Below are 9,957 nucleotides of genomic sequence, written 5' to 3' on the forward strand. Positions count from 1 at the left end.
GAAAAGAGTCAAAGATAGAGAACAACCTCTGTGAAACATTGCTTTCTAGTCATAACAGGGACACTGCACACAAAACCTCATGGTGCCTATGAAAGCATGCACACTACCTGAGAAAGACTAGACAAAATCCCAGTAGGGATGGAGGAGGGGTTTAACAAGTCTCACTTCTAAGCTGAAAAGCTTTTGACACTGGTGGCTACTGGGGAAGGTCATCAGCTTTCTTCATATCTGGCCCCTTGTATAAGCTTCCATGCTTCCATGTTCCAGTGGATGAGCTTACGTCCTTGTACATACTGACATGACTGCATGGACTTAGGGGCTTCAAATGAGAGCACATGGAGTTGGAAAAGAAATGTGGTGGTGAAGGTCTGGAAAAAGTGGGGTGGTGGCAGAATGGATTAGATCCATGGATGAAATTCTCACTTAATAAATAATATATTTTTTTTTTATTAATTTATTCTTGTTACATCTCAATGGTCATCCCATCCCATGTATCCTCCCATTCTTCCCTCCCTCCCATTTTCCCCTTACTCTCCTCCCCTATGACTGTGCCAGAGGGGGACTTCCTCTACCAGCCAAGGACAATACAGGCCATAAACTTTAAACCCCTATCCAGATCTAGCCAATGGACAGGACATTCTCCACAGTTGAGTGGAGAGTCGGGTATGACTTTCACATGTACTCTGGTGCCTGATATTTGACCATGTCCCCTGGAGGGGGAGACCTGGTGACACTCAGAGGAAGGATAGCAGGCTACCAAGAAGAGACTTGATACCCTATGAGCAGATAATATATTTATTAAGTGTTCATTTCCGTTCTCTTTGCTTTGGCTTTACATCATTCCCCATGAGAGATCTCTCTGGTGTCCTGGGCTGGGCCTAGCACCATTGGTTTTGCTTTTGGTACTCATACTTCTGTATTAATGGTATTTCCTCCTTTGTCTCCTATTCAGAATGGACTTCTTGGATATGACAGCACTCTGCTAAGCATTTGCCAAGCAATACCATATTGCATATTCACATGTTCCCTAAGAGGGAGGTATACATCCATCCTCCATCATACTGACTAAGAAACAAGGCTAGGGCACACTGAGCCATGTGCCCTTGTTTGTCATGACAGAATAGAGGGGTGCTCACTTGATCCCTTTTGCTTAGCCTTACAGAGATGTCCTAAGAACATATTCGTAAACCTCTTTACTCCAAAGGACTCATCTATTCTCGATCATTCCCGAGATCATACTTTTCCCATCAGAGCTGATTCATAGATTTCCATCATGCAAAAGAAAGCAGGCTTTAAGGGAAAGAGAGCTTTCCCGTGTCATTCAATGCTGTGTATTCAGCTCTTAGGATTGTCTCTGACAAAATAAATATTTGTTAAATAAGTGCAATACTTGTTAACCACTGTGTGTAATTTGTAACTTAAAACCAACGATCTTGTTCAAACCATATGTGTATAGTGTGTGTGTGTGTTTGTGTGTGTGTGTGTGTGTGCACGTGTCATGTAGATACTTGCAGGAACCAAAAGGGGGTTTTATATCCTCTGAGGCTGGAATTACAGAAATGTGAACCTCCTGATTGGGACACTGGAAGCCAACTGAGCATGAGTCCTCTGGAAGAGCACCACACATTCAGCCATGGAAATATCTCTCTGCCCCTAAATCACATATTCTTACATCATTGTGAAGCTAGAAGTGTGTTTTAATTTTTGCGGTGGCTTGAACTGAGTATTTTATGTACGCTTGTCAAAGTGTTCTGCCACTGAGGGGCATCTCCAACTCACTTACTGACATTTCAGACAGAATGTGTGTCAGGGGTTAGAGGAGTGTTTCCTGGACCCTCAGTAAGAAGCACTTCTAACTGAGCCACTGGCCAGCAGCTGTAGAGATGCCCTCCCTTTGCAGATGCAGAGACACCTTCCCCCTTGCAATGCAAGAGAGGCTTTCCCTCAAGGTGACAAAACAGGAAAGAGGGAGGGGGTAGCAGAAGGAGGAGATATACTGCAGCTGTGGCATTAAGCCTGAGGTTTGAGGTGCCCACAAAGATTCACTGAGAAAAAATAATACTTGAAAAAAGTATAATGTCTGGTATTTATCACCCTAGTCTACTGGTAGTTCATTCTCTCTGACAACTATGGAGATTCTTAGGAACTAATATATTGCCCAACACCTACCCTGCCAAGAACTATGCTTTTATTTTTTTTAGGTTAGCTTTAATTCTCAACTGTTATTCCTTACTTAATTTTGTTGCTCTGGATCTTTTTGGGCCCGTTAGTATGATATCCAAGTTTCCAAAGAGCCAATCTGATCTGTTCTCCTGATGGTTTTCAGCTTAGAGCCTATGTTCTCTTCAAAATGTAGACTGGGGAGATGGTTCCTAGGGAGCATGTGCTTGGCTGCCAAAATGTACAACCTGACTTCAGTCCTGGGAAACCAATGTAGAAGGAACAAATTGATTCTCACAAGTACTCTGGTGCCTCACATTTGACCATGTCCCCTGGAGGGGGAGACCTGGTGGCACTCAGAGGAAGGACAGCAAGTAGCCAAGAAGAGACTTGATACCCTATGAGAATATATAGGGGGACGTAATCCCCCTCAGGAACAGTCATAGGGGAGGGGAATAATGGGAAAATGGGGGGGGGGGGAGGAATGGGAGGATACAAGGAATGGGATAAACATTGAGATGTAACAAGAATAAATTAATAAAAAAAAATGTATATGTAAAAAAAAGTTTTCTTATCTCTAGACATTCTCTCTCTCTCTCTCTCTCTTTCTATCTTTCTATCTTTCTCTCTCTCTCTCTCTCTCTCACACACATACACACACACACAATTTAAAAGTAAATAAGTGGTTCTGCATTTCCTTGTATACTTCATAGTCACTTTTAGCTCTTTCTAGACTGTTTTCCCTGACAAATGTGCAGCATGAATCCAGCATCAGGATCACCTGTAGTTCTTACATTTTACTCATCAGTTTTTTGGCTTTAATGTCTGTATCATGTCACATTTAATAGTTTTGTCATACATGTTCTTTGTAATTAAGCCTATGATGATTTATCGTTATTTTATTTATTTATTTGCTTATTTATTTGATTTATCTAGTTTCCACTTCCTTCTTGTTGTTACTCTCCAGTGCCCACACATGGTAAGCATAGCTTGATGTTCTGATGTAAAAATCCATGAGACTAGCATACACTTACTAGCTTAGTGGTGCATGGAGAGTGATATATTTGAGAATAGACCTGGACCTAACCTAAAGCTGGAGGCAAGCCTAAGCACACCAGTGTGAGGCACAGAATACTCCATGCCTCCTACAGATATATGAGTGAAAAATACATGATTGCTATTTAGACAAGAGTTTTGGGGGTAATTTTGTTGCATGACCTCTTTGTTGTTTTGTTTTGTTTTGTTTTTATTAATTTATTCTTGTTACATCTCAATGTTAACCCCATCCCTTGTATCCTCCCATTCTTCCCTCCCCCCCCCCCATTTTCCCATTATTCCCCTCCCCTATGGCTGTTCCTGAGGGGGATTACCTCCCCCTGTATATGCTCATAGGGTATCAAGTCTCTTCTTGGCAACCTGCTGTCCTTCCTCTGAGTGCCACCAGGTCTTCCCTCCAGGGGACATGGTCGAATGTGAGGCACCGGAGTACGTGAGAAAGTCATATCCCACTCAGCATACTAGCCCAAGGGGCATGTCCCACGAAAGCCTTCACTTACCAGGAAACTGGGACAGAGGGGAGGACATCCTATTGGGACTCTAAATGAGAGAAGCATGGGAGAATAGCAAAGTAGAAGGATCCAGAGGGTCCTAGAAACCTACAAGTAGAACATTATGACAGGCAGATTTGGGCCCAAGGGTCCCGCTCAAACTAAGGCACCAGCCAAGGACAATACAGGCGGTAAACTTTAAGCCCCTACCCAGATCTAGCCAATGGTCAGAACATTCTGCACGACCTCTTTGTTCCTGATCCAAAGTCATAGCTCCCACTTTGAGTCTCTTGAAGCTACAGTCTGACTCACCACATTTTATTCAGGTAAATTGCAAGGTACATTCCTTGTGCAAATTACTGAAGAACCCTGAGAAAGAATCAAGATTCAGGAAATAAAAAGGTAATTACTAGTCCAGTGAGAATTTACTGAAAAGTAATTTTGTGTCACGGATTGTATTAGTAGTAAGGAGTGTAGTGATAGCACACTGGACTCGGCTTCTGGATAGGACTTCATGAGCTGAGAAAGTGTAAGAACCAGAGATTGATAATGCAGTCAACATGCAAATTCTGATTATCCTTGAATCATATGCGAGGGCACCAAAGTAATCAGAGACGTGATAACGGATAGAAACAAGCACAAGGATCATTCTCTCACTGCTGATTCCCATTATCTCAGGTTAAGAGCAAATCCCAGGCAGGTGGAAAGCATTTGCATCCATTTGAAGCAAATGAGTTAGTAGAAGGTGCCTGAGGGGTAACATCACAAGCCACAGGGAGAAGCATTGGCTGGTCATCTTCTGATTGCTGCATGCTACCCCTGTCCCTTTCTACACTTACAAAGAGGCCATCAGCTTCCTGAGTCTAAATGTGTCATTAACATGAAAGGAAAAAAAAACCCTGGATCTGTGACATCCAGATGTGAAAATGACCTCAGCCTCCATCAGAGCTCTATCTGAAACCAGATCAAAATCACCTGCTGTCCCTTTTCTGGAAGCCTTTCCAGATGACTAAGCATTTGTGTCACATTCTCCTGCTTCTCTGATCACCTACTGCAGAGATACATTTAAGAAAGCCTGTGGCTGATGCCTTTCATTTGAACAGGAGTAACACCAGGAGCCAGGACCATAGGACTGAAATTCCTGGGAAATGGAAAGCATCTACAGAGCACAGGCATACATCTAGCCCCTATTGCCTTGAACAGCAGCCACTGGGTGGTAAACTTTCCCATTTGATATGTGCTTAGTTTTCACCTGAAATTCTTGTTTATTTGTGTGTAGTTTGAAGAAGCAGGTGGTGAGGACAAAGTGATGATTAGAAAAGACAACTTGTGCAGGGCTCAGATGATTCTCTGAAAAGAACACATGGCTTTATTCTAGCACCTTCCAGATTGAAAAAAAAATTAAGGCATATGGCCAAGTTTTAATAAATACTACCATGAAGTTCAAACAGACCCAATGAGGAAGAGGCTTTAGGTGGAGAAGACATAAGCACAGGGATCAACTTTCTAATCACTGTTCAACTTAAAGATGATAACGCGTGTGTGGTACACACTATTTAGCACATTAGCGACAGCAATAATGGTACTGACATTTACTGTGTCCTAACATGGCAGGAAGTATGCAAAATCTCATAGAAGTCCAATCTTAATTAGCCCTAAATGCTAAAAACTAGAACTCTGCGCTGCTATTTTATACATAAGGAATCTATTTTAGGAAAAGGGAATCTTTGTTTGAAGTAACACCTACGATTTAATCCTGTGTGTAGTACTACTGCAGTTGCTGGCTGCAAAACCTTATTCTCATAGTTCAGATCAAAGTTATACATTATAACCACTAACACCTCCAACAACTGCACAACTACCACCATCATTGTCACCATCAGCACCAGCATCACCACTACCAACAAGATCATCACTTTATAAAACCTAAAACTATAATTAAAAATCGTTAAGCAGCACAACAAGAAATGTTACTTCATGAGTACAGTTGTCATTACTGTTATTAGTAAGAGAAATTATTGATTAAAATGTAAGGATGTGAGTTTATCTGTAGCTTTTAGGGACAAACTATAAAAGATGGCTAGCAGAAAACAATGTTTCTAGAGTTAAAAAGGCTTTGTTTCTTCCTCACAACATGATAAGACAGGAAAAGAAGTCCCTTAAAATATGATATGTTTGGGGGTTGGTGGTATAGCTCAGTGGGTAAAGGCACTTGCTGACAAGTCTGATGATCTGAGTTTGACATATGGTACACACATGGAGAAAGGATAGAATTGATTCTTACAAATAATCCCGTGACTGTTGTGATACAATCTAACCCACCCCTCTCTCTCTATATCTATCTATCTATCTCTATCTATCTATATATGCACATGAGTTATTTTTCTTAGTAAATTTACTATAGTTTAGCATATGTCATCACCTTAATAAACTAAGGAAAAACTGGTGAATTTAAAATGTGTCTCATTAAAATTAAGATTTCATGTATAGAATATGTTAAGAAAAGCATAAAAAGGTATTTTTCATAATTTTTGTTATATTTATTTATGGTGTGTTTGGTGGGAGGTGCTCAGTGGACAATGTCTGGAAGTTGGTTCTTGCTTTCCATCATATGGGTCCTGGATTGAACTTAAGAGACAAGGCTTGAGGAGAAACGGCTTAACCACTGAACCATCTTGTTTTCACTTTGTGGCTTTTTGGTTTGTAGACAGAGACATACTATGTAATCCAGTCTGGCTTTGAACTTGAGATCCTCCTGCCTCAGTGATGGGCCCATGCCTGCATTGCTTTTCATCTTTAATTAAATGATTCAACCTATGGCTTTCATTATTTCACTAGAGATTTCTGACTATCCATTTGTTAAGGAAATTAACCATTGTGTCTACCCACACTTCAAATGACAATGTGATTTCTTTGAGGTATGTTTGTTTTTGGTATGGTCCTGCCACTTGAACTCATGGTCTGGTACATTCTAAGCAGTCTCAATACACATTTCATATTTTCAAATCAATCTCTGTAAGCAGAAAGATATAAGGAAGGTGTCCTTTGCCTACAGAGAATATAAAATATACACTGTGACATGTACCTTTGAATTGCTTTGTACTACTACCCTGTTATGTTATGTTAACATCAACTTTCCCTGCCTCTGCAGCCTCTGCCATGTAACTTTGCATTTCTCCTACTAAAGAAGCAGAGGCTAAGGGTTGATTGATGGCTTAGCAGATAAGAGAACTTCCTGCTCTTGGGACCTAGGTTAGGTCCCAACATCCATATAGTAGCTCACAATTTTCTCTAACAACAATTCTAGGGAATTCAAAGCACTTTCCCATGCAGACACAAGACATACTTACATATATCCAAGCAAAACATTCATGTGCATGAATTTTTTAAGAAACTCTACTTAGAAAGTAGTAGAGCTGTTATATGATGTCTTCAGTCTATGGTTGTCTCTGTGTTGTGGATTGGGTAAGTAATACCCACAACAAAGGCTCAAAGGTCCATATAGTGAAATCTTTCCATTACCAGGAGTGTTATTTTGGACCTTGAAACTATAGATGGTGGGGAATCAACCAAAAGGAACCAGCTCACTAAACATATATTCAGGCGGTCTCTATGTCATCTCTGCATCTTTCTACTTCCGTTGGCTATAGTTGTCTGCTTCACTGCTTGATGAGAATTAAGAAAGCCAAGAACTCCAAAGTGGAAGCTCTGAAACCATGAGCCAATTCACAATTTTATACTTAAATTGTTTGTGTTATGTGCTTTCTCACAACAACAACAACAACAACAAAAATGTCTGATTAAACTACCAGGAGTATATGAAAAGACATCTATTCCTAGGTTTATGTGTTAGAACACACTGGACCCCAGGTACATGTCCTATTTGGGGGACTGTGGAAATGTTGAGATTTAAGTGGTTTCCAGGTAGACTTGAAGCTCTACTTCAAGCTCGCGCTTTCTAGTTTCATAGCTATCAAGATATGAGGTTGCCAGTGGCATAGTCTCTGCTGCCAGAAACTCCTTCTCACTTTCTTCAACTGTGTTAGACTGTACATCTCTGATTGTGTGCAAAATAAATCCTTCTGCTATTAATTAGTTTGTGTGGGTTATTCTTCTCACAATAACCACAGTAAATTATATACCATATGGTCCATTTTTATTTGTAATTTTTGATTATTTCATTAACGGTTACACTATATCTACATCATTTCCATACTCCTTCAGCCCTGCAACTCTTCCCATGCCCATCCCACCCACTCAAATGAATGATTTATTCTATAATTGTTATTGGTGTATATGTATATAAAATTATACATGTACACCCACAAGTTCCTGAGTCCAGTTAGAGTTACCCATGTGTGCATGTGTTTAGGAGTGGTCACCTAGGATTGGAAATCTATCAGTGGGCTCATCTATAAGGAAACCTGCTTTTCTTTCCCTCAGAAGCCACTGCATGTCTAAGTCTTCATTTATGTGTAGAACCTCATGCACATGGCCCCTAGTCATGCTGGTGTGTCGGCTAGTGAGGTCTTCTGCAGGTAACCATATTGTTGAGAGCTCTGAGGTGCAGCATCCCTGACATATGCAGAAGACACTGTCTTGTAGTAGGTTTACAAGTCCTCTGACTCTAAGAATCATTCGACCACCTCTTCCAGGATATCCCTGAGCCTTAGATATAGGGGCTGTGTTGTAGAAGTCCATGTGATCAATTTTCTCTAATGAAGGAGGTTTCAGTGAACAGGGTCAAACTTTGAGCACTAAATTTCTGATGCTTGTGTGATGCTTATGCACTTACCTAACCACATGGCAGGGCTATCTTATCAGTCCCACAGGATAAGATTTCCTGGTTTAGATGTCGCTGTCCCAATCTCATTCTAAGTCTGAACTCTGGCTAGAGCCATTCATAAGGCTAGCCCAGTCAATCTCCAACCAACCCACTGACATAAGCTGTAATTGTAAATAATTGTTTCAAGCCACTATGTTTTAGGTAATTTTTGATGCAGAAACATACAACTGGAACAGAAAGTAATCATTCGCATATCTGTTGTTTGTCACATAGCACCTGTTGATTTTCTTCAATGAGAAAAGCCTCAGCTCATCCCTATTTAAAGTGATGTTAAAGTCACCCGTACAAAGGTGGGCAAAGTGCACTCAGAGATGTCATTTGTCAGTGCTTCTGCTTCGGCTTCCTGCTGGAGGTAAGCAAACAAAACAGGATACAGGAGCACTGAGCTCCACCTCAGCATACATGTGCTCCGCCAGCCAAGGCAGGTTTTATAGACTGATTATCTTCATGACTACAAGGACTACAAGTCACAAACAGTTCCCCTCTTTGCTTCTGATTTTTGATTCTTGTTAGTATGACACCGTCTGATGTAGCTTCTGGAAAGCGACAGGGATTTTGGGCAGGGGTGAGAGCAGAGAGAGAGCATGGAGAAGAGTGACAGGAAAGGAAAGGAAAGGAAAGGAAAAAAAATTATCCACCAAAATGGGCTTTACAATTATAAAGCGCTAATGAAATTCGAAATAACAACAATAAGTATGCTTCTAAGGCCAGAGCCTCACCATGAATATTCATTCCAATGTTATCATTCTAGCACAAAAATTAAGTGGAACACCACCATTTGTGGGGGGCAAATTTGCTGGGGGTGGGGAGGAGGCATTTCCTTTTCAACTTTCTATTTTTACCTGTACGGGGACCGGCCTCTTCTTGAGACTGTCTGGCTTGTACTATTTTTTTCTATAGCTTGATTTGTATCTCACTGTGTGTTCATATACAGATACTGTAAGCTTAAGTAGAAGGTGCTTTAAAACATCCAAACAATGTTAACTTGGCAAGGAAGTGTGTGGGGCGGGGGGATGGTGGCGCAGGGAGGAGAAGCAAGCTCTTTGACCTTGAATTTGGCAGCCAGGTAGGTGAAGCACAGAATCCGACACATGTTTTATCAACTAGCGTAGCAAACTAGGAAGTTACTGTTGCGTTATCAGCAGAGGATTTGCTGCCTCAGGTAGCCTTCTCTGAGCTTCTGTGGCTGGAAGTTAGGTACGTGCAGTAGCACACATTACCATTCACGGCAATTCTGTATGCATAGTGCTAGTCTGTTCAGGGTGACCCCCGCATTGTATCAGAAGGTAGGTGATTTAGACAAAATAAGTTATCCTTTCACATTCCTAGAGGCTGGAAGTCAAAGTTCATGTGCTAGCTGGGTGGCTGCTACTCTCTCAGTGGCTGTTCACCATCGTCTTCTCC

Source organism: Acomys russatus, chromosome 2 (assembly GCF_903995435.1).
Source record: "Acomys russatus chromosome 2, mAcoRus1.1, whole genome shotgun sequence".
In the NCBI taxonomy this organism is placed as follows: Eukaryota; Metazoa; Chordata; class Mammalia; order Rodentia; family Muridae; genus Acomys; species Acomys russatus.